This window comes from Arachis hypogaea, chromosome 14, assembly GCF_003086295.3.
Source record: "Arachis hypogaea cultivar Tifrunner chromosome 14, arahy.Tifrunner.gnm2.J5K5, whole genome shotgun sequence".
Lineage (NCBI taxonomy): Eukaryota > Viridiplantae > Streptophyta > Magnoliopsida > Fabales > Fabaceae > Arachis > Arachis hypogaea.
In genome coordinates this window covers 45874224-45881283 of record NC_092049.1, presented here as the reverse complement: position 1 = coordinate 45881283, position 7060 = coordinate 45874224, and the positions used below count along the sequence as shown (strand labels likewise).

Below are 7060 nucleotides of genomic sequence, written 5' to 3'. Positions count from 1 at the left end.
ACAACATAGTTTGAACCATACTCATAGCCAAAGTGATGAGAATTCATAGTGAAAGCGGAAATAAAACAAAAACTAATAAAACTAATAAAAACTAACTCCTAAAGCAAACAAAGAAACATATTCACATATATACAATAGCCAATAACATAGCACCATTGCAACTCCCCGGCAACAGTGCCATTTTGATGTTGAAAATTTATTGTGTCGGTCTAGAATTTCTCTTATAGAAATAAGAACTTCGTTGTAAACATAGCTCCAAACCAACAAACAATTCTCACATAAAAAAATTTGAGTTTTCATAAGTACAAACCCCAATAAAAATTAACTGAAGTATTTAAACCTCGGGTCATCTCACAAGGAATTGCAATGAAGTGCTCAATTATTGGCTATGAAGATGCAAGGGGTTTGATTTTATAAATGGCAAGAAAAGTAAACAACAAGAAAGTAAATGATAAGGACTAATAAAATAAATGGGAAAGAACTCTTGGCTAGACATAGGTAATTGAGATCACCATCCTTATCTACAAATCATGTATTGACAATTATGAGGAACCAAGCTCATTAAGTCTACTTTCAAAGGCCTTAAGTACGTAATATCTACTCCTAGGCTTGAAGTACGTCAAATGGCTTGATCAACATCAATCCATGAGTTCTAACCTAGCTACTAATTAACTTAGTAGTAGGCTAGAGTCAATGGTTATCAAATTGACCACTAAGGGTTCTCAAATCACCAATTCATTGAGACCCAATGACTCAAGGTCACCCAATCCCCTTAGCCTAAGCCAAGAGTAAAGAAAACTACTCAAAAACTAGTGTAAACATTTTATCAAACACCTAGAGTGCAATAAAAGTAAACATCACAAAATGCTAGAATTTATGAAACCCATGACTACCACAAGCATGAAATCAACAATAGCAATTAAGATGAACATAAAAAGGACATCGAAACATAAAATTTCATTAGAAGAAATCAAGATCCACAATGGTTCATCAACATAAAAGAGAGCGAAATAAGGAATTAACAAGAGAAACTAAGAAGATTAAGACAATAGAACACTAAAATATAAAGGAAATTGAAATCAAAATAAGAATTGAAAAAGAAAATTGAGAGAGATTAACCTAACTTTACCCTAATTTCTATCCTAAATCTAGAGAGACGCGAGAGTTTCTCTCTCTAGAATTCTACCCTAAAACATGATGAAAACTAAACTATGACTCCTTGGTTCATTCCCTCTTCAATCCTTGGGTTCAATAGCATCAAAAATGAATTGAATTGGGCCCAAAATGCTTCAGAAATCGCTGGCCACGAGTTGCCTTTAGTGAGTCATGTGCATCCTCCCATGCGTATGTGTGATGCACACGTACGCATCCCTAGATGTAGGCAACTATGGCAAATTTTATATCATTTTGAAGCCCCAGAAGTTAGCGTTCCAACACAACTAGAACCGTTTTATTTGGATCTCTATAACTCAAGTTATGATCAATTGAGTGTAAAGAGGTCAGGATTGACAGCTTTGCGACTCCTTCGTATCTTCATGAGTTCTCCCGCTTTGCATGCTTTTCCTTCATTCCTTCAATCCAATCTTTGCCTTCTAAACTTGAAATCACTTAATAAACATATCAAGGAATTGAATGTAATTAAAGTGAATTAAATTTAGCTATTTTAAGGCCTAAAAAGCATGTTTTCACACTTAAGCACTAATTTAGGGAGAATTATAAGACCATGCTATTTTATTGAATAAATGTGAGAAAAGTTGATAAAATCCCCCAAATTAAGTACAAGATAAACTACAAAATTGGGGTTTATCAAATGCCCATGGCTCCCCCTTTTTTTGTATCCTTGGTGCAATTAAACGCCCATTATGGACCTAAAACGCCCTAAAGGGATCAAAACTTTGCATGCGAACGCTCAAAGTGGGCATGAAACGCCCAAACCAATACTCCCCTCATGGCGCTAAATTCCCTCTGTGGTGTTTAGCCCCCGCAGCATTGATCCTCCAGGGTGTTCTATTCTTCTATCTGAACTCTTTTGTCCCTGTTCTAAGCTCTGCACATGATCACCAACATTGGAAAAACTAGGAAAACTACAAAAAGTAATGAAAAATAAAATGAAACGAAATCAAACTAAAATAGACTAAAGCAAATGAAAGGATACTGACGGTTGGATTGCCTTCTAACAAGCGCTTCTTTACATTAGCTTGACATTTACAACTGCTTTGTCTGCAGATGGGTGGATCTCTGACAGTCAATCTCATCTCCAAAGTAATGCTTTACCCGCTGGCCATTGACTATGAATTTGCGGTCTGAATTCCTATTTTGAAGTTTCACATGACTAAAGGGTGACACACCCGTGACCACAAAGGGTCCTAACCATCTAGATTTAAGCTTCCCAAAAAAGAGCTTGAGCCGAGAATTGAATAGTAAAACCTTCTGGCCAGGCACAAATACCTTCGGGCCGCGTTTTGACCCAATTTTCGGCCCAAAAACACATAATAAAGCCAGGGGATACGCAGAGACTCAACAACAGATTAAATACACATCAATACACATTCGCATATTCTCATTAGGATAGTTTTTAGGTTTTTAGATCTGAATTTAGAGAGGATTACTTCCCCTCTAGGTTCTCTTTACATTCATAGTTAATTAGCTTATGCTTTTGGATATTGAAGAAGTCATTACCTCCATTGAAGACATTATTCTAGTTTGTTTACTTTGTCCCTTATTCTTCCATATCCTTATTTATTTTATTTAGAGTTCTAATTAGGATTTTTTCATGAATTGTTGATAAAGAATATTACTTTTACTTTTAATTTATTTTCAGTCTCTATTTTATTTTAATTAATTTATTATGTCTTCTTATATTTTTATGAGCGTTATATTCATGTCAATGGAGTAGACTCCATACTTGACATGGGGGTTGATTAAGAGGAAACACTTGAGTTGGAAGGCTTAAGTGCTGTTTAATTTGGACGTTGTTGGCTAGTTCTGTATTTACTACTGCTAGACCTTCCCAAGGGAGAGGACTAGGATTTGTGAGTAAAGGTTAGCTTAATCACTTGACTTTCCTTTATTTAGTAAGGGATAACTAAGTGAAAACAACAACCTTTTTAATACTACACTTAAGAGATCCCAACAAGGATAGAACTTCCAATTAATCATTCCCCCGGTCAAGGCTTTTTATTTAGAATATCAATAATCATTTTTAGCTTATTGCTTTAATTTATAATTATTTAATTGCTCATTATTCAACTCTCAAAACTCTCGGAAAATTCCTAATTAATAAAATAGCATCCTTTCGTGCAACTCGTTGGGAGACAACCTGGGATTCATACTCCCAGTATTTTTATTTAAAATTTTTGTGACACCTTTCTAAATTGGTGAGGCAGATTTTAGCTGGTTAAGGGATATACTTACAACGCTGTTCTCTTATTAAATATCCCTTAATTGGTCAAACTTCTGCCACACACCAGTTTTTGGCGCCGTTGCCGGGGAGTTACAATTGTGTGCTAGATTATTAATTAGTGTACATTTTTTTATTTTTATTTGCATATTTTATTTTTATTTTTTTTTACCATGAGCTATATGTTTTTCTCATTGAATGACGCGTTCACTGCCTGATCCGAGCTTAGCTGCTTTTGATCTTGAAATTGAAAGAACTATTTCACGTATAAGGCGAGCTTGACGTCGGTTAGCCTCTGAGGGTGGTGAAGTAATTGTTATCAATTCACCAGTCTCATCTGAGGGCGTATCTGAACCGCCGTCTGAGAGCAAAACAAGCTCCTTTACTACTGATTCAGTTAATTCACGTGCAGATAGAATGGCAGAACCTAGGAAGATTACTCTCTAGGAAGCCGAAGCCCCAGATTTTACAATGCAGCCGTATCAAGTGCATCATCCAACTCTGGCTGCAGATTTTGAACTGAAGACTGCACTAATCATCTTGATGCCCAAGTTTCATGGCTTACCTGCTCAAGAGCCTATTAAGCACCTTAGGGATTTTCAGACAGCCTGTTGTACTGTTAGGCGTCAGGGTGCGAATGAAACTTCTATTCTATTAACTGCCTTCCCGTTTTCTCTTGAGGGAAAGGTGAGGGAGTGGTACTACTCTCAACCTGAAGGAACTGTTACCAACTGGGATACGCTCAGGAAAGAATTTTTGGAGAAATACTTTCCAGCTGAAGTTACAGACAGACTAAGGAAAGAGATCTCATGCATTGTTCAAGGTGATCAGAAACTCTCTAGAAGTACTGGGAGCGTTTTAAGAACCTCCTGGACGCATGCCCCCATCACATGATTGACAGGCTAGTGTTGATCAGCTATTTCACTCAAGGCATGAAGCCTCGGGATAAAACTACACTAGATGGTACTAGTAGTGGTTCTCTTAAGAAGTACAAGACCGCAAATGAAGCATGGCAACTGATCAGCGACTTAGCTGAGTCCACTAGGAATCACAGGCACAGGAGCACCCACTCAAAAGTTGTTGCAGAGGTTTCCTCTAACATTGAGACTACTGCTCTTACACAGAGTATATGTGAAATGACCAACCTACTGAAGCAATTACAGTTGAACCAACAACAACAAGCTCAGCCTTCCCTACCACAACAAAGCCAACAGTTAGTACCCCAAAAAGTATGCGGCATATGTGCTGATTATAGTCATTATAATGACGAATGCCTGTAGCTCCAACAAGAAGACAATACTGTGGCAGCTACTCATAACTTCTATGACCACCCGAATCAAGGATATAATCAACATGGTGGCAACCACAACCAAGGTGGGAACTATAACCAAGGATGGCAGGACAACTACAACCAAGGTTAGAGGGATAATTCCAATCATGGCCGAAGGGACAACTATAACAGAGGAGGCAGAGACAACTACAGAAACCAGAGGTGGAATAACAACAACAAACAATAGAATCAGAACCAACCTTACAGAGCTCCTTACTTAAGATAGTCACAAGGACCCCAGTAAAACCAACAACAAGTACCACAGATCACTTATCCTACTTCCTCATCAAATGACGAGATGCTTCGTTCTCTTGCACAAGGACAACAAGATATGCAGACTACACTAAACTCTACTCTAAATGGTCTGAACGCCACTTTACAAGCTCTTGCCGTCGGATAGATTCATTACCTACTTCCACTAACCAACCTTTAAACTCTAGCTGAATTCCTTCTTAACCCTTACCTAACCCGAAGGGTGGCATCAATGCCATCACTTTGAGGTCCGAAACCACACTGCCAGAGAGGAATCAGGAGGAGCCAAGCCCAATAGAACATGCCTCAGCTGAGGATGTGATAGAAGTAGAAGATGCTGAAATGGAAGATGTCGAAGAGGAAGATAAAGTACAAGACAAGGTTGAAAAAGAAACGGCTCAGCCAAGGAATGGAGCACCAAAGGATGCAGAGGCTACAAGTGGCGCCATCCCTATCCCATTCCCACACCTTGCAAGGAAGTCTAGAAAGCAGATGGAACTTGATCCCAAAATGGTAGAAATTTTCAAAAAGTTTGAGGTAACTGTTCCCCTTTTTTATGTTATTCAGCAAGTACCTAAATATTCAAAGTTTCGGAAGGATTTATACATACATAAAGATAAAATTAATGAATTAGAAACTATTCCTTTAGGTAGTTCTATATCTGCTTTAATGGGAAGTATACCTGAAAAATGTAGCGATCCAGGTCCATGCATGGTTAACTGTATCATTGGAGGTGTAATATTTTCTGATTGCATGTGTGACTTACGAGCGTGTGTTAGTATAATGCCATTGTCTACATATGATACCTTAAGGCTCCCTCCCTTAAAAAGGTCGGCAGCTCGTTTTGTGTTAGTAGATAAAAGCATTATTACAGTAGTTGGAATTGCTGAAGATGTATTAGTGAGCATTAACGGGCTCACATTTCTCATTGACTTCTATATCCTGGAAATGCCCCCTAATGACTCAGGAAGACCATCATCAATCCTGCTTGGAAGACCACTCCTGAAAACTTCAAAGTTCAAGCTGGATGCATTTTCAGGAACTTACTCCTTTGAAATAGATGGCAGAACAGTAAGTTTCAGTTTAAATAAAGCTATGAAGCACCCTCCAGAAGATCATTCTATCTTCCAGTGCGACATCATTGATGAAACTGTAGCTGAAGTTCACCAAGAAGAATTAGAAGAGAAGCACATGGAGCAAGGTCCAAGTGTGGGGACACCCTCTGAACATCATGACAACACTTTACCATTACCACTAGCCCCATATGATCCAGAACCTAGCCATGAGCAGAAATTGGAATTAAACCCCCTTCCTCCACACCTCAAGTATGCATACCTTGAGGATAATCAGAAGTTTCCAGTTATCATTGCAAGGGAACTCACTTCTCAACAGGAAGAGCAACTGCTTAGTGTGCTAAGAAAACATAAGAGAGCAATTGGATGGAGCTTGGTGGATATAGTAGGCATCAGTCCTCAAGTTTGTGAGCACAGAATATATTTAGAAGAGGAATCAAAACCCGTATGTCAACCCCAAAGAAGATTGAATCCCACCATCTTAGAAGTTGTCAAGAAAGAAGTGACCAGGCTACTTGAAGCAGATATCATTTACCCCATCTCAGATAGTGAATGGGTCAGTCCAGTACAAGTGGTGCCCAAGAAGTTTGGAGTCACAACAGTAAAGAATGAACATGGAGAGCTCTTGACAACTAGAGTGCAGAATTCATGGAGGGTTTGCATTGACTATAGGCGTCTCAACCAAGCTACTCGCAAGGATCATTACCCCTTGCCATTTATTGATCAGATGCTCGATCGTCTATCAGGTAAATCCCATTATTGCTTTTTAGATGGTTATACAGGCTACTTTCAAATTCATATAGCTCCTGAAGATCAGGAGAACACCACTTTTACATGTCCCTTTGGAACATATGCTTATAAAAGAATACCTTTTGGCTTCTGTAATGCACCTGCTACTTTCCAAAGATGCATGATAAGTATCTTCTCAGATCTTATTGAGAACTGTATGGAAGTATTTATGGATGATTTTAGCGTATATGGTGATTCATTTGACCTTTTCTTGGA

At 38.4% G+C, this 7060-nt stretch overlaps 1 non-coding gene across 1 annotated transcript; it reads right to left on the bottom strand.

The window, feature by feature from the left end:
- Positions 1 to 4189: 4189 nt before the first annotated feature.
- LOC112746156 (small nucleolar RNA R71) lies at positions 4190 to 4296 on the bottom strand. The gene has a single exon (XR_003174052.1). It is a non-coding gene; the product is annotated as a small nucleolar RNA R71 (small nucleolar RNA).
- Between the last annotated feature and the right edge of the window lie 2764 nt (positions 4297 to 7060).